Source organism: Orcinus orca, chromosome 14, assembly GCF_937001465.1.
Source record: "Orcinus orca chromosome 14, mOrcOrc1.1, whole genome shotgun sequence".
In the NCBI taxonomy this organism is placed as follows: domain Eukaryota; kingdom Metazoa; phylum Chordata; class Mammalia; order Artiodactyla; family Delphinidae; genus Orcinus; species Orcinus orca.
In genome coordinates this window covers 20,121,032-20,143,439 of record NC_064572.1, presented here as the reverse complement: position 1 = coordinate 20,143,439, position 22,408 = coordinate 20,121,032, and positions in this window count along the sequence as shown.

Below are 22,408 nucleotides of genomic sequence, written 5' to 3'. Positions count from 1 at the left end.
CTGGTGACAACCTTCACTCCAGTCCCTTTACCGTCTCTCGCTGCTCTGCCTTCTGTAAGCAAGCTGGCAGTGCTATGTTTGTTTCTGAGTACCTAACTAGTAAAATCATTAAATACGAGAAAAGAACGTTGCATGGAGCATATTTTTACAGAGACTGGAAGGAAAGAACATTATATGAAGACTGTTATTTTATGTTTGTGTAGATCACTTCACACACACACATATACCCTAGTTGGTCCTTTTTATGCATTTTCATGCATTTTGGAGTAGAGAATGGTGTTAAACATTTGGGGGGAAAATAAGATGGGTCAAGACAAAGAAAGTTTTTTTTCCTTTAGTTGGCTTGAAACAATCCATAGTTATTACTGAATGCCTATTCATTCATTCATTCACTCAGGAGTTACCTACGTGTAAGAACCATCATATTAGATGCTACATTTGGTAATGTGTGAAATAAAGCAACTACAGCAGGGAGCTTATAAATAAGAAAGCGATGCTAAATCACATGATACAGAGAAAGATGACACAGGAGTGTACCCGGCTAGCAGCAATGTGCTCCCCTAGCACATGGTGTGGATTTCTTTTGGAGGCCCATGGGTCTGAAATCCTCGCCCAGTCCAACAGAGCACAAAACTTTCTATTTAAAAGGTGATGACGAAACACAGGAAGCTTCCTAAATGGGAAGGGAGAGCCTGAGTGTGTGTGCTTTTCTAATGCTGAGGTTTTCTTTTTTAGTTACTATTGCTTGTTTAAATATTTTATTCTGCTCATAGATATTTTTACGCACAGGGTGCAACTTTCAAAAGAGACTTTTTGCAGGGCTGCCCTAAAAGCCTCTTATCATGCTTGTGGCATTTACCTTCCGGGATCTTTTTTATTGTATTCAGATTATTTGCTGATTAAACTTCTTTATTCACTTTCATTTTATGAAATTGGGAGTAAGATGGAAACCTCAAGTCTGTGAAGAAAAAGATTAACGATGTCAGAATTATAATTCAGTCAATATTTGCTGAGCCATTTGGGTTTTCTGTATGAGCAGAGGGTAATGAAAACGGTCTACCTATATGGCAATGAGTGGCTCTGAGGACATTCCTGCCATAACTTTGGGTCAAACCAAATGACATGGTTTGTGTGACTGCTTGTTTATGCAGACTGCTTTGGCTGGAAGTTACACATATTTGCAATACTTCCTGGGGGACTTCTGCCATCACATCTGAATCCATGGTCTGCACTACAATCGAAGGCTTTGAGACATTAGAAAATGGACTTCCAGTCCTAACGATATAGCAGACGGTCTAACTATCCATTTATGATGGTCCAACTCTAGATTAGGAATGACGTATTTGTTTAAGTACATTGAAACCTGTGGATAGCTTAAGTGATATTGCTTTGAAGAGGGCAAGTAGCAGAATCATAGCGCTGTCAGTTATGTACAGGTTATGTTTAGGAATCCAGGACCAACCCAGCAAGGGGACAAAATTGTTACAAGTGGACAAGAAACCATAGCATTTTTTAAATTATTTCTATTCGGCCAAAATTGACTAAGCCAAATTTTATTTCCAGGGCTGCAGTAAATAACCTTAAATCTTCATCAAAGGACGGGTGAGTGTCTAAGTACTTGTCAAGTGTAAAACTTCTTTAGAAGAAAACAGAAAATGAGGACTGTTTGAGAAAGACTTAAACATTTACTCTAGACATTTTATGAGGGGGAAAAAAACACTATATAATTTGCTTCTTCCTGAAGATGTGGAAATTTCCCCTAAAAGGTTAAATAAAAAAAAATTGTTTGTAGAAAGAGCAGGTGTAAGAGCTAATTTGCCCTCCTGACTATTTTGCGTTTGTAGTTTGAGATGGGCCTATAAAATGGCTACTCTTAGACATTAATCATTTCTCTCTCCACCACCAATTCTGAGTGCTATATTTCAAAGGAAAATAGGGGCTTCCCTGGTGGCGCAGTGGTTGAGAATCCGCATGCCGATGCAGGGGACACGGGTTCTTGCCCCGGTCCGGGAAGATCCCACGTGCCGCGGAGCGGCTGGGCCCATGAGCCATGGCCGCTGAGCTTGCGCGTCCAGAGCCTGTGCTCTGCAACGGGAGAGACCCCAGCAGTGAGAGGCCCGTGTACCGCAAAAAAAAAAAAAAGGAAAATAAAACCATTGTGTGTATTTTGATGTATTATCTGTTGTAGAAAAGTGTCTCTTTTCCTGTTCAGAAGGGTTATATGGGAGGTCAGAGATAGCCAGATGATTTTAATTTGGTTCCAACAAAAACTACAGATCACTAACTGCAAATAATTCATCCGCAGCCATTTTCTACCATGTGGCTCATTTTGAAAGTTTCTGCTCATAACAGTCCTACCACTGGATCTCAGGTGCAGAAAAATGACCAGTTCCTTTAAAAATATTATAAATAATCACTACATTTAATTGCACTGCAATAACATATTAATAGAATAACCTTTTTTTTTTTTTTTTTTTTGGTACGCGGGCCTCTCACTGTTGTGGCCTCTCCCGTTGTGGAGCACAGGCTCCGGACGCGCAGGCTCAGCGGCCATGGCTCACGAGCCCAGCCGCTCCGCGGCATGTGGGATCCTCCCGGACCGGGGCACGAACCCGTGTCCCCCGCATTGGCAGGCAGATTCTCAACCAGTGCGCCACCAGGGAAACCCCCCTATCTTACTTTTATAGCTTTTTTTTAAGTTTAACTTTATAGCTTTATTAAAAGCAGTTCCACACATGGCAACTCATTTAAACTTCACGCTGATCCTAGGTGGGTGTAGTTAAATCCATTCCAGAGAACTTGGGGGACTTTCCCAAGGTCGCAGAGCTAGGAAATGGCTGAGCTCATTCTTGGGCAAGGTCTCCCCACTTTGAGTCTAGATCTAAGTGACATTCTAGTGAGTCAGTATTTACAATCATTGCATTCATTTTATCATACAAGGCAGCCTACTTCTAGCTGACGTAACGTAGTGCTATTATCATGTGGCGGGCAGCACACTCAAAGCACAGGTCTCCTTTTTAGAGAGGAGGAAGCAGAGCCCCAGCAAGTCTAAACGCATCCAGAATCACACAGCTAGTGAGCCGTGGAGCCAGGGACACACCAGGTGAGTCCAACTCCAAAGCCACGCTGCTTGCCAGAAAAGCACTTTCTTTCCAGGGCGGCTATTATTCTAGACCGGGCTTTCACACTCCCCTAGCTGTTCTATTCTAAAACTGTCGGCGGTTCTGTGCTGACTTCTGCCTCGAGGTTGTACATTTTCATTGAATCCGAGGTTTTCTACACGTTCCAAATGATGTTGGGGCGGGCCCTCTGTTTAAGGTGTAACTTGCAAGGCATGGCGCCTCCCAAACATCAACAGAGGACCAAGTGAAGTAATCCCGGAAGCCTAGCCCTCTTAAAGTGACAGCCACCCCTCCCGTTCCTGTGGTTCGCTGAAGGGTTAGAAGAAAAGGAGGGTCTGAGTAAAGCACACTTGACTCTGAGTACAGAACAGAGTTAGTGACCCTCCCCTACCCACAAACCCAACCCCAAGTCACGAAAGATACGGAAGAGCTGTAGAAAGAAGTTTGAAAAAGACTCCGCAAGCCTGCTCTCACCACTGTGGCCGTGATGGGGACAGCATCTTCCTGAAGCCGTAATAACAAGTTCAAGGGTATTAGAGGTGGTAAGCAATGCAGCAGGCCAGTGGGGGGACGGGGGTTAGCTAAGCTTCCAGGACTACCCAGAAGGCCACAGAAAATGCAGTCCCACTGTAGCCATTACAAGTGCTTCATGACTTGGGCTGCGATTGCCCGTAAGTAAGAACGTGTCGGATGGATGGTGGGGACATGGTCCAAAAGTAATATCATTTACAACTCTCTCATGAATATTTCCAGTTTAAATATCTGGCCCAACTGAATAGTTCAAACTCAGATACTATGAATATGACTTCCGGAAAAAGCAGTCATTTATTTGATACAACGTGCTATGCTGCAAACACAGATCATTAAATTTCCCATTCTCTAAGGGGGTACTTTGTTCCTGTGGGCAGCTTATTTACAACTGGCAAAACCACATGCCTGACTGTGGACGTCAGACTCTTGTTGGGTTACTTAGATAAACATACTATTTGATTAAATTCACCAGCGTAATCAATAGGGGTTCTGGCTGTCTCATCAATTACATTCTATGGAAATTCTATGGATGCATCATTTAATTAGATTTTTCACTTAGTACTTATCAGAGTATAGGAAATGTCATCACAGTTTCTTTGCACATAGTAATGAAGTCACTGGTACATTACCAAGATTAAATCATGAAAGAATATCCACCCTTCTGTTTTCCTTCCTGCTAAAATTATTCAAGCTTCTTATAGTACCACCTGTGACAGGCGGGACATGCAGAATTTCAAAGCTTCCCACAACACTTAACCAATCTCCATGTCAGAGAAAATTAGTATTTCCAGTCTACTATTTATCATTATGGCATTTTAGACCCTCATAGCTAATTCTTAAGAACATTAACAACATCTACCTTTATTTAGTGTTCAACATGTGCAGTGAATGTGTTAAGTGCTCTGCTTACATGATCTCACTTAATCTTCAGAGGAACACATGGCGGTTTCTGTCCATTATACAGATGTAGAAACTGAGGCACCAGTCACATAGATGGTAAAGGACAGAGCCAGGACTGAAATCCAGATATGACTCATACCAAGGCCCATCTAATCTAACCCCCTTATTTCACAGATCCAGCAACCAACCCGGGGGGTAACCTGTCTTTCCAAAGGGCACACAGCTGGAGAGTGGCATACAAAACTAGGATTCAGGCTTCCATCGGTTACCTTTATTGCCATGAGCCATCACTAAAGACCTGAGCTACTCAACTTCTAATTTGTTTCATTTCTATTTCAGCATAGAGCAGCCAGGCTCAGAGACACGTAAGCAATATCCATTAGCACTGCTGCCTGTGATGCGTAGAGCAACCACATTTTTAATGGACTCTGTCTGAGTCCTTCCTTGCCTGCATAGCTCTTAAAGAGGTCTGGAGTTCATTTATTGCTCACCTGGAGTCAGCACTTGGCATAGTTCCTCCAATGGTAGAGTTGGATATCTGTGGATTTTGCTTGCTCCCACACCCCTGGAAACTTTTCCCAGAGAACGTCATACTGTAGCTCCCTGTTCAAGGACCAAGAACTGTGACTGCTTCATAAAGAGCCTTCTACTCTGAACAGCACAGATGTAGCCATGGCTTTTCCTTGCATTCAATAACTCGGATGAAAATTTTTATCATGAATGAATGCTGAATTTTATCCGTTGTTTCATCTGCATCTAGCGAGGTCATGTGGTTTTCTATTCTACTAATGTGGTGATTTACATTATTGATTTCCTTAATAGTAAACCAACCTTGCATTCTTGATCACTTGGTCTTGATGTATCAACCTTTGTTCAGTTGCTGCATTTTCTAATATTTTGTTCGGGACATATGGCTCTATGCTCCTGACGTCCTTGTCAGGGTTTCTCATATTACGCTGGCCTCACCTTGGTCCGAGTGGTGGTCACATAGGTATTTGCATACATTAAAAGTCATTGAACTTAAGATGTTAGACATTTTACTGTGTGTAAATTACACTTCATTTAAGTGCAATTTAAAAAAAATCGTTCACAAGGCTTTACCTTGTCCTCAAGCCAAATTGATGAGAATGGCCTTCAAGGCTTCTGTCTGCTTGGACAGCTGGGTAACCACTGTTCCTGCACCTTACGCTAGGGCCGCAGAAGGCTTCGCTTGCTCTAACCATCACATTATTTCACGCTCTCAGAACTTTGCTACTGCTCTTCCTCTGGCACAGAATGACCCCCATACGACTCTTTCTCCACCTGGGAGAATTCCTTTCATCTTTCAAGGCTTAACACAAACGCTGGTCCTTCTAGGACATTTCCTGGAAGATGCTGACACCACCACCACCCCCAGCCCAGCCACTGGCACATGAGTTGATCCCTTCTCCGTGCCGCCATTGCACTAGGCACACAGTGTTCTAGCACACAAAACAGGTGCTGTGTGTGAATGTTTCTGTCTCCTCTGTTAGGCTAAATGATTTTCTGAGTCTCCTTCTCATCTTTGGGTATCTAGGGCCCAACAGCACACAACAGGAGGACTTGGAAACACTGAAAGAATGAATGCTTCCTCCAATACAAAGCTGGGGGAAGGGAAAGAGTATAATATGGTAAAGTTGTTACCACTTTATAAAACCAATAAACAAACAGATGAATGTCTCCTCCAAAACAATTTTGGGAGGAGGGGAAAAGATCTGGTATAATTATGTCTATGTACCGTTGCATTAAAAATTAACTCAAGGGACTTCCCTGGCGGTGCAGTGGTTAAGACTCTGTGCTTCCACGGCAGGGGGCCCGGGTTGAATCCCTGATCAGGGAGCTAAGGTCCCACATGCCGTGCAGCGCAGACAAAAAAATAAAAACTTAACTCAAAACTTGGAGGCATAACACAACAACTGTTTCACTTATTTGCTCCCCATTCTGCAGCTTAGGTGGGACTCTGTAGGGGTACCTGCTCCGCATGGCATCGTCTTGGGGTGACTCAGCTGGGGCTGGAGGAGCCGCTTCCAAGACAGTCTCATTCAGCTGGCTGGCAAGTTGGTGCTGGTTGTCAGCTGGGAGCTCAGCTGAGGTTGTCTTCTAGGGCCTGCCTATTTATGGATACATGGGGCCTCTCCACGTGGCTAGGCTACACTTTTGCAGAACGGCAGTCCCAGCGCAGTCCAACTTCTTACATTGTAAGTAGTTTCCTACGAAGTCTGCAAGCAGAAGCTGCCAGGCCTTCTTAAGGCTTAGGCCCAGAAATTCAACCACACTTTACTGGCTGACGCAGATCCAAGGGCCAGTCTTCCACGAGGGACCTCCCTCGTGGAATACTGAGAGGCGGGGTCCACTGGGGACCACCAAAGTAACATGCTACCACAATGAGGACATCACCATATAAACTGTAAAACTGAAGTCATTTTTACTTCAAACTCCTACTCTTTCCTCTCTGTTGACGGCTGATATTTTCTGAGATGTTTCAGAAAAAAAATTTACAAGTTCATATCGTTTAATTCCAAGTTTTGCCTTATAGATCCAGTTATGCTTACTCATCAAATAAAAAGAAAAAACTTAGCTCCTCCGACCTGTGCAATATCAAGGTCCCAAACCCTTTAAGAACTAAAACCTTTTGGGTTTCTTTTGCAAGAGACCAGCTCAGAAATGTTGATTTCTAAAGGAAATGAGAGTTTAGCAATTTTATACTGGACAAGTCTTCAGAAAATTTACAATCACATTAGTGTTCTTTACAACACACTGTGCTCAAAATTCAGTGTTTTCAGCCTTCGACTGTATGCTTATAAAAATGGTATCAAGTTCCCTGTGATTTCCTCATTCAGAGGCGCTTGACTTTCCCACCTCCCTAAATTTGGCATTAGCCTTCTTGTGCCCTGTACTCAGTCTTTTAACCACATGTTCTGAGAACCCAATTACTGACTTTGTAATCCGATTAACGGTGGGGGTCTGTGTCTGTCCTGGCAGAGAAAATACACTCACAAGTGATGTCTGCTCACAGTAAGTCCTTCCACTTTGCAGAGGTATTGTACAGTGGTTATGAATTGGGGTTTGAATCTAGACTTAGAATCTTAATCCTTGAACTGCCCTTTCTAGGGATATGATCTTGCACGAATGACTTAGCTCTCTATACCTCAGCTTTCTCATCTGTACAGTGGAGAGGAGACTAGTACCTCAGAGGGCTGCCATGAGGTTTACAGGATCTGATAAAGCTTGCAAAGCACTGAAGAGAGTGTGTCAGGCACGGAGTAAACATTCAGTACATGTTGTTGTTGTTATTATTATTACCAGTGGACAAACTGTTCAGAATACTTTCAGTTTTTCAGAAATAGATTTACTAAGTTTGTGATTATCCTAAAACCTCGGGCTCCACCCCCTTACTTATTCTGTGGACTTGCTCTGTAGCATTCTCATTAGCAACTAGCATTTGATTCAGGTTGGTTTTGAGGATGGGAGAAGGACGGAAGGTGAACTGACTTCTAAGGCTTAGTGGCAGTTAAGCCACTGCAGCAAATTGTTTGCGAACAGCTGTAGTCACTCCGAAGAGGATTACCAGCCTATTAACAGATGAGGTCCACATGACAGTATTTCAGTGCGTTCACTGATAAAAGTTAATGGCTAAACATGGTTATGAATTTAATAACATGTTTAAACAAAAGATACCTCATCTACCATGATAGTACATAGTAATTTTCAAAGTAGTGACATTCTTTTTTCAAACAACAAACAAGCTTGGTGTACACATGGGTTTTTGTTTCCTTTGCAATCAAACGCTGAACCCTTTTGAGTATCTATCATTAACAGGTTACAGAGACTGAGAATGCTTTCCAATACTGGGTCTGCTGCTACCATGCTACCTTAACTACTTACAGTGTTTTATAATCAGCATTGCTGGTATGCACTGAACTGGCATTTTAGATGAATATATTTGTGCTGTGTAATGATGGCTGGCAGTTATCTGTGGTTTGGAGTAACCCAGGACAGTTACTCCTTGAATAACTAACCACAATGACCCACACGTCCGCCCAATCAGGGAGGAGCCTCCGTGCCGTTTAGAACGACTGATCCACGCGGTACACTGTTGTGGTATTCTTAACGTTGATGTTCACAAAGTGTGTTTGAGGAACACTGTGGATTGTTGATAGGTATTCTAAGACCACAAAGAAGGGATCCTGGTCAAATAAGCACAGGCAGCTCAACATAGACTACTTCCCACTGAGAAATTAACTTTCACCGATAAATGCCCTGAGAAGTCTTGCAGTAAGAAAAATAACTTTGCTTAAGAGGAGGATAAAATGTAAAGTATTTCTCCAACTGACACTACCGTTTATAAAGAAGGACTTTGCCCCTTCATTAACAGAGTTTCACCCAGCGCTGGTCCAACAGAATCAACTTTGGGAAATGCTACTTGACCATTTCATCTCCTTCTGTTTATTAGTAAATTCACCACTAGATAATTCCAAAAATTCTTCGGTCTACTTTCCTTCAATTCAGTTTTGCTCCCCTCTCCTCACCCTTTCTGACCCACTAAATCGCCAGATTTAGCAAATGAGAATACAGGATCCCCAGTTGGGTGTGAATTTCAGAAAAACAGTGAATAACTTTTTTAATGTATGTCCCAAACATTGCATGGGACAGCTGAATGTAATTGGGGGTCCTGCATTTCATCTAGCAACCCTGGCCCCAAGCCGAATGAGCGCCATCAGTAATTAAAGAAACTGTCAGCTTGATTTAGTAACAAGTACACGGGAAGAATTCATTCAATGTTTGTTGAATATGTTTTTTGAATCTTTCACAATAACAAAAGCGTGCAGCGCTTTTTGAGATCACTAAGTCTTTGGTCTCTTTATCACCATTTCAACATGAAAAGTGTATTCACTCCGGACTGCCATGAACTCTGGTACTCCAGTCTGGGCACTTTCATTTTAGAGATGAGGAAATTGGGCCCTGAGAGAAGTGACTTAACTTGCCCAAGGAAATTCTCCCACAAGGAGTTGATAACGGCCAGTCTTGAGTGCTCGTTACCTAACTCTCCAGCCAATGGTCTGAACCCCCAACCGGGCTGTCTTTGTTGTTGTACACTGTATTTGGTAGAGCCAGAAAATACCAATTAAAAAAAAAAGGTGACGAACGGGTTAATAAATGTTCTGAATAACAGAGTTAGCTAAGTTTACCATTTTAATTGATAAAATCACAATAAAATTGAATACATTAAAATACATTTAAAGCTTAAATTATACTGAACATACCTTAAATTTTTATCATTCATAAGGCACATGAGTATGTCCCAGTATCCCAGTCCCTCATTTCTGTATAGTATGCAAGAGTACAAATTTAAAGAGAATTCCAGGTATCTTTTGGGTGCCTGTGTGTTTCTATTCGTAAACTATCGTTCAGGATATGCACACTTTTTTCCCATCCATTCGCCACCTCAAACGTGTTACTGGGAAGAAACATCAAGGCCAGCAATAATCAAACAGTACGAAAGTCATGCTTATAAGAACAACTGTTGTGATGGGTTCCTTTCCATAGAAAGCGGAAGAACTATTTACACGCACAGATGGTATATCATCTTTACTATTAAAAAGAGGTATTATTTGGACTGAGGTATCAAAAACATGTTGCACCACGCCCAACACATACTGGATGCTACCTAAATATTAACTAGTATAATTACAGATTAAAAAGTCAGGTGGGGGCTTCCCTGGTGGCGCAGTGGTTAAGAATCCGCCTGCCAATGCAGGGGACACGGGTTCGAGCCCTGGTCCGGGAAGATCCCACATGCCTCGGAGCAGCTAAGCCTGTGCGCCACAACTAATGAGCATGCACTCTAGAGCCCACAAGCCACAGCTACTGAGTCCATGTGCCACAACTACTGAAGCCTGTGCGCCTAGAGTCCGTGCTCTGCAACAAGAGAAGCTACTGCAATGAGAAGCCTGTGCACCGCAACAAAGAGTAGCTCCCGCCCGCTGCAGCTAGAAAAAGCGCACGTGCAGCAAAGAAGATGCAATACAGCCATAAATTAATTAATTAATTATTTTAAAAAAGACAGGTGGTCATGGATTCAACTAGAGTTTATCATACTAAGTGAAGTAAGTCAGAAAGAGAAAGACATATACCATATGATATCACTCATATGTGAAATCTAAAATATGACACAAATGAACCCATCTATGAAACAGAAGTAGAATCAGGGACATAGAGAATAGACATAGTCTGGGGGTTGCCAAGGGGGAGAGAGGTGGGGGAGGGATGGATTGGGAGTTTGGGATTAGCAGATGCTAACTATTATATATAGGATGGATAAACAACAAGGTCCAACTGTATAGCACAGGGAACTATATTCATTATCCTGTGATAAACCATAATGGAAAAGAATATGAAAAAGAATATATATATATGTATAACTGATTTACTTTGCTGTACAGCAATAATTAATACAACACTGTAATTTAACTGCACTTCAATTAAAATAAATTAAAATAATTATATCTCAAAAAGAAAGTCAGGTAGTGATCACGGTATTTATTACTATTATTCATGCACACTAGTACCTTACCTGTTTATTATACTTTACTCTTTGCAGAATATTTGCATGATCTCAAAGTGCCCTTTCATGGATGATCAATGTAATGTTGGCAGTGGTTACAGTGGAACAAATAAAGCCATAAAGGATAATTTTCCATTAAAACTGCAGCTCTGTCTTAAGTCACATAGGTGGCCTTGTATATATGAGTAACTAGAAGAAATTATAACTAAGGAAACTTGTGAAAGTTTTATCATTCACCTTTATTATAAACCAGTTACTCTGGGCTTTCTCGCCCACAGAGACACGACACTTTCACCAAAAGTCCAGGCTCCTCTAAAGTGGATCTGTGATGGGAAGTGAGATTTTGTCCCTGGCCCCAGGAGTTATCGGCTTATGTTTACAAGCTAAAGGACTAGACTCCTGCAATGTTGATCACGACGTGTTTAACTGCTTATATCACTCACATGTGATTCAGTTAACTACTTGTTCATGAAGCGGGAAGTTTACCAAGTAGTAAATCAGAGGTCCTGTGAAATATTAAGATAAATATAATATTTACAGAGCTAAGGAGCGACTGCAGTTGTGTGCACGAGACATGGTCTTGACTCCAGAGCAAGGAGTCAGATCCTCAGCGCTTTTAGACAAGGAACCATGATGAAAGCAGAAGTGATGACAATTCAGAAAAAGCCTCACAATTCAGCTTTTTTCTGGGGACTGACTGGTAGGTCTCCTTCCAGGTCATTGGTGTTTCTAAAAAAATTTGTATTTCTTTTAATGTGGTATCTATACATAAATTAGTGTACTATGCACTCAATTACTTCAGAATATTTACTTTCATGTGGTCAGAAGATCTGGGTTAGAATTCTAGGTTAGATAGAATTCAGGTTCCCCGTCTGCTAACACACAGCAAGTCACTTACCCTCTAGTAAACTTCATTTCCCCCATCTCTCGAATTTTGAGATAATTCTCAAGGCTGTCATGAAGATTAAGTGACATGTATATTAGAGATGCTTGGTAAGAAGAAAAATGTGATATGAATATAGGTGGAATTAGTTTTCTGACATGAGCTGTGTGTGTGTGTGTAGTCCATTTATTTTTCTAGTTTCCGCATGTAGTTTAGCTCACTTCTAGGGAAATGCAGCAATTACAAGTCACCGGCACGGCAAAAACCTCAAATCTCAAAAACTAAACCTTCTACCTTATGGATAGAATTTGGTGTAGGCTATTCTGTCTAATACTTACAGTCAGCATTTGGGGCTGAGTTGTGGGAATGATACAGTTCCTATAAGACTGATCTTTGCTACTCCGAAATCCAAGGATACACTGTGCTGTACAAGATTTTTAAATGGCTTCAGGATGAGTCATTTTACACTTACAGTGTGTATAATGCTTCACATTTTACAAGACATTTTCCACAAACATTATTTCATTTAGTCTTAACAACTTTTTAGAAAGTTATTATTCTCATATTCATCTTACATATGGAAATTTGAAATGCAATGGATGAAGGAACTAGCACAGAATTACATGACTAGTTAGTGGGATGGCCAAAACACAATTCCATTTTCCTACTCTTTCCACTACTCTATGCCCCCTTTAATGTGTCTCTGTTTGGGGTTTTTCGGGGGTTTTTTTTGTTTTTTAACTTATGTCATGAAGAGAAATACAGTTTTGTATTTTTTGTATGAAACAGTTGGTCGGGCAAGATAGCCTTAAACATGCTATGACACATAAACCTTGTCATTTATTTGTAATTAGGTAAAGTTGAAGCTTAATATAACACCTTTTGTAATATTAGGAACATAGCTGATTTTGAACAAATGTCCCTTTCAAATGCAGACTTCTTTCCCAGTACAGAGCCCTATTTTTACTTTTTTTTTTAAAAGCAAAGATAATGTGCATTAGGCTACTGTGTTTTTCTTTTCTAGAGGCGTGACATACCAGGGTTACGATCAGCAACGCCATGCTAAACAAAGCCAGCCAGAGGCCCATAAAAGCTGTTTGCTACCTCCTCTTAACACATGCTGAGCTAGACCAGCGGAACACCACCTTAGTAAGAGAGATTCTGACAGGAAGATGAACGTAGTTAGAATTGCCCAGCCCGCAAAACCGCATTTTTACCAAACTTGCCCCACCGTAACAGAAAACCTAATGAAGGGATGCATACAGAAAGGATTTTATGCAAACATGCACAAATACATTTAACATGCTATAATCAAAGGATACCTTTTTGTCTATTTCCAACACATGGCCTATATACACTGGTGCCCAGTAATACACGAACGCCAATGTAAAAAGCATTTTCACCTTCACAGAACTGACAACTAAAAAGCACACTGACTGTATTTAACGCTTCTGTCTTTAAATGGGTAACCAAGGAAATGCCAAGACTGAAGGACTAGTTAATTTACACTTGTAGCTTTTAGGTAAAGGACAGTCTCCTTCAGTTGATTCCCACAGCCAAAACTAGCTTGGATTTCCCCAGAAAATAGGAACTTCAGGGACCACAAGGGCTGGTTTGAGTAACAGCTGAGATAAATTCCCAAGTAGTCAAAACCCCACACAGCTGGGCTCCTGGGGCTAAAGGGTCTTCACTCTACCCACGTGAAAGCAATTTGGCCAAAGCCTGCCTGTGGTATTTGGGACAGAAAGGGTTCGTGATGGTACGTAATTCCATGTGGCTATCAATGACATGAGAGCTGGCGAGGGGTCCCCAGACACAATGCTCGACAGGCCCCAGAGCAGTCTGACATCTGGGAGAAGCACCTACTCCGGCAGAAGTACTAAAGGTCCTGAATACAAGAAAGAGTTTCAGGAGAAACAGAGGGCCCGGGAGGATCAGGTCATTTTCTTTTAGATCCCGCAATACTTTGCATTAATCTAGAGCCCCGAACAGGGGCTGTCTTACCTTATTGCCACCGTTCGCTGGAGCCGCATACAGCCCCTCCTGCCAGCTAGGTCCAGACAGACGCCACTGCCTGCTGGTGGGAGCCAGAGCCCCGGTCCTCCTGGGCAGCCAGCGAACAAGACGATTTGTACGGGACGAGGAAGTCGCCCCTCAGCCAACGCTGAAGTCCGGTGCCCACGGGCCTCACTCTGTTCTCTGGTCCAGAAGCATTTCTTCAAAAGCCAGAACACCCGAATACATGAGACAGCATGCCACTCACTAGGTCTCCAGCCACCATCTCTTTAGAGTACCGCAGAGTTGTCGGCTGTTCCACATTAACACCAGGAATCTGCTCCAATAGCTGTTTTTCAACATTGTTCTACCAAACACAGCTTTCCTTAAAACAGGGGCATGTCTTCAAACGCTGGTAGTGCTTGTCTCCGTAGCACCTGGAACCCGCCACCCAGGATAACATCCTCTCAACAGCCAAGTACAGCATCCTACCGGGCATCCAAGGAGAAGGAGAGAGACGAAGCAAAGCCGGCCTCACTCAGGCTTCTGCTGCAGGCGTAGCTGCGTCGAGCACGCACACACACCGCCGGAAGAGGCGTCTGCGACTGCGCGGAGACAAGACGTCCACGACTTGCGCTGCGGCCACGTGTGGGGCGGGCTCTGCGTGTTGGTTACCGACAGCTGAAAACCAAGTTAATTAAATAATCCTGAAAGACCCTCTCTATAGGAGTTTTTTGTAAATACTTGAGAATACTTACTGTAAACACCTGAGAATATTCTCTATAAAACGGATGGCAATAGAAGTGTTGAACGATAGTGACTGAACTGAAAACGGAGTAATCTTAAGGTAGCATTTAATTTGCATCTGCAAATTCTGTGATCCCAGAATATTTTTTATGTTTATTTTTATTTATTTGTTCCTATTAGTCACCCATTTTATACACATCAGTGTATACATGTCAATCCCAATCGCCCAATTCAGCACACCACCACCGCCACCCCCTGCCACTTTCCCCCATATGTTTATTCTCTACTTCTGTGTCTCAATTTCTGCTAGGCAAACTGGTTCCTCTGTACCATTTTCTAGGGTCCACATATACACGTTTATCTACGATATTTGTTTTTCTCTTTCTGACTTACTTCCCTCTGTATGACAGTCTCTAGATCCATCCACGTCTCTACAAATGACCTAATTTCTTTCCGTTTGATGGCTGAGTAATATTCGACTGTATATATGTTCCACTTCATCTTTATCCATTTATCTGTCGATGAGCATTTAGGTTGCTTCCATGACGCGGCTATTGTAAATAGTGCTGCAATGAACATTGGGGTGCATGTGTCTTTTTGAATTATGGTTTTCTCTGGGTATATGCCCAGTAGTGGGACTGCTGGGTCATATGGTAATTCTATTTTTAGTTCTTTAAGGAACCTCCATACTGTTCTCCATAGTGGCTGTATCAATTTACATTCCCACCAACAGTGCAAGAGGGTTCCCTTTTCTCCACACTCTCTCCAGCATTTGTTGTTTGTAGATTTTCTGATGATGCCCATTCTAACTGGTGTGAGGTGATACCTCATTGTAGTTTTGATTTGCATTTCTCTAATAATTAGTGATGTGATTCTTGGCCATCTGTATGTCTTCTTTGGAGAAATGTCTATTTAGGTCTTCTGCCCATTTTTGGATTGGGTTGTTTGTTTTTTTGATATTGAGCTGCATGAGTTATTTATATATTTTGGTATTTATATATATTTATATATATAGCTATTTATATATATATAATATATATTATATATATACATTATATGTATCATTTACAAATAATTTCTCCCATTCTAAGGGTTGTCTTTTCATCTTGTTTATGGTTTCCTTTGCTGTGCAAAAGCTTTGAAGTTTCATCAGGTTCCATTTGTTTTTATTTATTTTTTAAAAATTATTTATTTATTTATGGCTGTGTTGGGTCTTCGTTTCTGTGCGAGGGCTTTCTCCAGTTGTGGTAAGCAGGGGCCACTCTTCATCACGGTGCGCGGGCCTCTCACTATCGCGGCCTCTCCTGTTGCGGAGCACAGGCTCCAGACGTGCAGGCTCAGTAGTTGTGGCCCACGGGCCCAGTTGCTCCGTGGCATGTGGGATCTTCCCAGACCAGGGCTCGAACCCGTGTCCCCTGCATTGGCAGGCAGATTCTCAACCACTGCGCCACCAGGGAAGCCCCCATTTGTTTATTTTTGTTTTTATTTCCATTACTCTAGGAGGTGGATCAAAAAATATCTTGCTGTGGTTTATGTCAAAGTGTGTTCTTCCTATGTTTTCCTCTAAGAGTTTTATAGTGCCCGGTCTTACGTCTAGGTCTCTAATCCATTTTGAGTTTATTTTTGTGTATGGTGTTAGGGAGTGTTCTAATTTCATTCTTTTACATGTAGCTGTCCAGTTTTCCCAGCACCACTTATTGAAGAGACTGTCTTTTCTCCATTATATATCCTTGCCTCCTTTGTCATGGATTAGTTGACCATAGGGGCATGGGTTTATCTCTGGGCTTTCTATCCTGTTCCATTGATCTATATTTCTGTTTTTGTGCCAGTACCATATTGTCTTGATTACTGTAGCTTTGTAGTATAGGCTGAAGTCAGGGAGTCTGATTCCTCCAGCTCCGTTTTTCTTTCTCAAGATTGCTTTGGCTATTCGGGGTCTTTTGTGTCTCCATACAAATTTTAAAACTTTTTCTTCTAGTTCTGTAAAAAATGCCATTGGCAATTTGATAGGGATTGCACTGAATCTGTAGATTGCTTAGGGTACTATAGTCATTTTCATAATATTGATTCTTCTAATTCAAGAACATGGTATATCTCTCCATATGTTGGTATCATCTTTAATTTCTTTCATCAGTGTCTTATATTTTCTGCATACAGGTCTTTTGTCTCCCTAGGTAGGTTTATTCCTAGGTATTTTATTCTTTTTGTTGCAATGGTAAATGGGAGTGGTTCCTTAATTTCTCTTTCAGATTTTTCATCATTAGTGTATAGGAATGCAAGGGATTTCTGTGCATTAATTTTGTAGCCTGCAACTTTAACAAATTAATTGATTAGCTCTAGTAGTTTTCTGGTGGCATCTTTAGGATTCTCTATGTATAGTATCATGTCATCTGCAAACAGTGACAGTTTACTTCTTCTTTTCCAATTTGTATTCCTTTGATTTCTTTTTCTTCTCTGATTGCCGTGGCTAGGACTTCCAAAACTATGTTGAATAATAGTGGTGAGAGTGGACATCCTTGTCTCGTTCCTGATCTTAGAGGAAATGGTTTCAGTTTTTCACCATTGAGAATGATGTTTGCTGTGGGTTTGTCGTATATGGCCTTTATTATGTTGAGATAGGTTCCCTCTATGCCCACTTTCTGGAGAGCTTTTATCATAAATGGGTGTTGAATTTTGTCAAAAGCTTTTTCTGCATCTATTGAGATGATCATATGGTTTTTATTCTTCAGTTTGTTAATATGGTGTATCACTTTGATTGATTTGCGTATATTGAAGAATCCTTGCATCCCTGGGATAAATCCCACTTGATCATGGTGTATGATCCTTTTAATGTGTTGTTGGATTCTGTCTGCTAGTATTTTGTTGAGAATTTTTGCATCTATCTTCATCAGTGATATTGGTCTGTAATTTTCTTTTTTGTAGTATCTTTGTCTGGTTTTGGTATCAGGGTGATGGTGGCCTTGTAGAATGAGTTTGAGAATGTTCCTTCCTCTGTAATTTTTTGGAAGAGTTTGAGAAGGATGGGTGTTAGCTCTTCTCTAAATGTTTGATAGAATTCACCTGTAAAGCCGTCTGGTCCTGGACTTTTGTTTGTTGGAAGAATTTTAATCACAGTTTCAATTACATTCCTTGTGACTGGTCTGTTCATATTTTCTATTTCTTCCTGGTTCAGTCTTGGAAGTTTATACCTTTCTAAGAATCTGTCCATTTCTTCCAGGTTGTCCATTTTATTGGCATAGAGTTGCTTGTAGTAGCCTCTTAGGTTGCTGTGTATTTCTGCGGTGTCTGTTGTAACTTCTCCTTTTTCATTTCTAATTTTAGTGATTTGAGTCCTCTCCCTCTTTTTCTTGATGAGTGTGGCTAATGGTTTATCAAATTGTTTATCTTCTCAAAGAACCAGCTTTTAGTTTTATTGATCTTTGCTATTGTTTTCTTTGTTTCTATTTCATTTATTTCTGCTCTGATCTTTATGATTTCTTTCCTTCTGCTAACTTTGGGTTTTGTTTGTTCTTCTTCTCTAGTTCCTTTAGGTGTAACGTTAGATGGTTTATTTGAGATTTTTCTTGTTTCCTGAGGTAGGCTTGTATAGCTATCAACTTCCCTCTTAGAACTGCTTTTGCTGCATCCCACAGGTTTTGGATCATCGTGTTTTCATTGTCATTTGTCTCTAGGTATTTTTTGATTTCCTCTTTCATTTCTTCAGTGACCTCTTGCTTATTTAGTAACGTTTTGTTTAGCCTCCATTTGTTTGTGTATTTTACGTTTTGTTCCCTGTAATTGATTTCTAATCTCATAGCATTGTGGTCAGAAAAGATGCTTGATATGATTTCAATTTTCTTAAATTTACTGAGGCTTGATTTGTGACCCAGGATGTGATCTATCCTGGAGAATGTTCTGTGCACACTTGAGAAGAAAGTGTAATCTGCTGTTTTTGTATGGAATGTCCTATAAATATCAATTAAATCTATCTGGTCTATTGTGTCATTTAAAGCTTGTGTTTCCTTATTAATTTTCTGTTTGGATGATCTGTCCATTGGGGTAAGTGAGGTGTTCAAGTCCCCCATTATTATTGTGTTACTGTCAATTTCCTCTTTTAGAGCTGTTAGCCATTTCCTTATGTATTGAGGTGCTCCTATGTTGGGTGCATATATATTTATAATTGTTATATCTTCTTCTTGGATTGATCCCTTGATCATTACGTAGTGTCCTTCCTTGTCTCTTGTAACATTCTTTATTTTAAAGTCTATTTTATCTGATATGAGTATTGCCACTCCAGCCTTCTTTGGATTTCCATTTGCATGGAATATCTTTTTCCATACCCTCACTTTCAGTCTGTATGTGTCCCTAGGTCTGAAGTGGGTCTCTTGTAGACAGCATATATATGGGTCTTGTTTTTTATCCATTCAGCAATCCTGTGTCTTTTGGTTGGCGCATTTAATCCATTCATGTTTAAGGTAATTATCGATATGTATGTTCCTATTACCATTTTCTTAATTGTTTAGGGTTTGTTTTTCTAGGTGCTTTTCTTCTCTTGTATTTCCCACTTAGAGAAGTTCCTTTAGCATTTGTTGTAGAGCTGGTTTGGTGGTGCTGAATTCTCTTAGCTTTTGCTTGTCTGTAAAGCTTTTGATTTCTCCATCGAATCTGAATAAGATCCTTGCCGGGTAGGGTAATCTTGGTTGTAGGTTCTTCCCTTTCATCACTTTACGTATATCATGCCACTCCCTTCTGGCTTGTAGAGTTTCTGCTGAGAAATCAGCTGTTAACCTTATGGGAGTTCCCTTGTATGTTATTTGTCATTTTTCCATTGCTGCTTTCCATAATTTTTCTTTGTCTTTAATTTTTGCCAATCTGATTACTATGTGTCTCGGTGTGTTTCCCCCGGGTTTATCCTGTATGGGACTCTCTGCACTTCCTGGACTTGGGTGGCTATTTCGTTTCCCATGTTAGGGAAGTTTTCGACTATAATCTCTTCAAATATTTTCTCGGGTCCTTTCTCTCTCTTTCTTCTCCTTCTGGGACCCCTATAATGCGAATGTTGTTGTGTTTAATGTTGTCTCACAGGTCTCTTAGGCTGTCTTCATTTCTTTTCATTCTTTTTTCTTTATTCTGTTCCGCAGCAGTGAATTCCACCATTCTGTCTTCCAGGTCAGTTATCTGTTCTTCTGCCTCAGTTATTCTGCTAGCGTATTTTCTAGCGTATTTTTCATCTCGGTTACTGTATTGTTTATCTCTGTTTGTTTGTTCTTTAATTCTTCTTGACCTTTGTTAAACATTTCTTGCATCTTCTTCATCTTTGCCTCCATTCTTTTTCCAAGGTCCTGGATCATCTTCACTGTCATTATTCTGAATTCTTTTTCTGGAAGGTTGCCTACTTCAGTTAGTTGTTTTTCTGGGGTTTTATCTTGTTCCTTCATCTGGTATATAGCCCTCTGCCTTTTCATCTTGTCTATCTGTCTTTGAATGTGGTTTTTGTTCCACAGGCTGCAGGATTGTAGTTCTTCTTGCTTCTGCTCCAGGATATATTTTTGAAGGAAAAAAAAAAAATCTCAAAACTCAGTAGTTAAAAAAATCCAATTACAAAGTAGGCCAAAGAGATGAACAGATATTTCAGCAAAAAGAGACATGGGACATGAGATGTTCAACATCATTAGTCATTAGGGAAATCCAGATTAAAACCACAATGACTTGTCCCTACAAAGCTACTGTACAATTGAAAACAAATATTTTTTAATACTGATAATACCAAATACTGGTGAGATCTTGGAGAAACTAGATTTCTCATACATTACTGGTGGGAATGTAAAATGGTACAGCCACTCTGGAACATAGTTTGACAGTTTCTTAGCATATGACCCAGCAATGGCATTCTTGGGCATTCATCCCAAAGAAATAAAAAACTTAAGTTCACACAAATACCTACAATGCAATGTTTACAGAAGTATTATTCTTAATGGCAAAATACTGGAAGCCACTCAAAAGTTCCTCAATGGGAAAATGGATGAACAAATTCTGGTATATCCATCTAATAGTTTACTTAGCAATAAAAAGAAATGAGCTACTGATATATGCAACACCCTGGATGAACCTCAAGAGCATTCTGCCTAGTAAAACAAATTTTTCATTCAATCTCAAAACGTTACATACTGTATGCTCTTATTAAAGTAAGCCTCAAAATGTCAAAATTCTAGAGATGGAGAAGAGATTAATGGTTGGTGGGAGGATGCAAATACCAAGATTTAGCATGAAGGAGTTCTTTTATGATGATGAAACTTCTGTATCTTGATTGTGAGATTTTTTTTTTAATCCTGTGACTTCGGTAAATAATTACCATAAAAGGTAGTCAAAAGTCTTTACACCACTTTTGTGCAGTATAATCCTGAGTGTTTAAATACACAGTGTTGGTTTAATTAAGCTTAAGTACCAAATTTTTCTTTTATTTTTGGCTGCACTGGGTCTTTGTTGCTGCGCTTGGGCTTTCTCTAGTCGCGGCGAGCGGGAGCTACTCTTCGTTGTGATGCGCAGGCTTCTCATTGCGGTGGCTTCTCTTATTGTGGAGCGCGGGCTCTAGGTGTGTGGCTTCAGTAGTTGCAGCACACGGGGTCAGTAGTTGTGGTGCACAGGCTTCAGTAGTTGCAGCACGTGGGCTCAGTAGTTGTGGCTCGCGGGCTCTAGAGCGCAGGCTCTGTAGTTGTGGCACACGGGCTTAGCTGCTCCGTGGCGTGTGGGATCTTCCTGGTCCAGGGCTCAAATCCGTGTCCCCTGCACTGGCAGGCGCATTCTTAATGGCTGCACCACCAGGGAAGTCCCACCAATTTTTATATTTATTAAAAGTGAATGGTATTGATTTTATTAGCAAGCCACAATTTTAGTATACACATGTGGATTATTTTGTGGTAATAACAAGAACAGGGCAATAACAAGATTCATGGCAGTGCTTCAGAGGATTATTTGCTGTTGTTCTTTTCCTTTCCTGTTGGCAAAATATAGTCTGTACTCATTTTGTCCAACTTTTTTAGAATCCTGAGTTTCACGTGTAAAATTTGGGGGCTACATAGCACCATTGTGGCAACCTCTTTCTCAAATCACTGCCCTGGTTGGGAAGGACTTCCTTAAATCATGCCCTTTCCTCTGCCGCACCTGAATTATTGTTTACACCAATTTATTTTCCTGGACATTCTTCCGGTCATTTTCCCTCAGATGTAGGCATCCAACTGGGTAATTCCATAATGATGGTTAATTCTTTGCCCCCTGGAGAAGAAGCATCCTTTGGAAGGCCTATCTGAGCCTCAGTGCCCCCTAGGGGTGGAGGGCAACGTCTGAACAGTTGTCTACCAACTGGGGTCTTTGTATAGGTGTCCTTCTGGTCCTACCACCTACCTGCTGCTTAAACAAGCCATTTAATTCTTTTTAATTTATAACTGGGGAAATGAAAGAAATTGAGAAGAGGCAGGATGTCAAAAAGCCAATTAGTGGTAAAATAAGGCCTTAGCACAGGCTGACCCAGGTGCAAATGCAGCTGTCAGAATCTCAGGAAACTGCCTCTGTGTGCCTCAGTTTCCTCATCTATAAAATGGTTATGTTAACAATGGCATCTACCTCATCCGCTGCTGTGAGGCTTGAGACACTGTGTTTGGAATCTCCTAG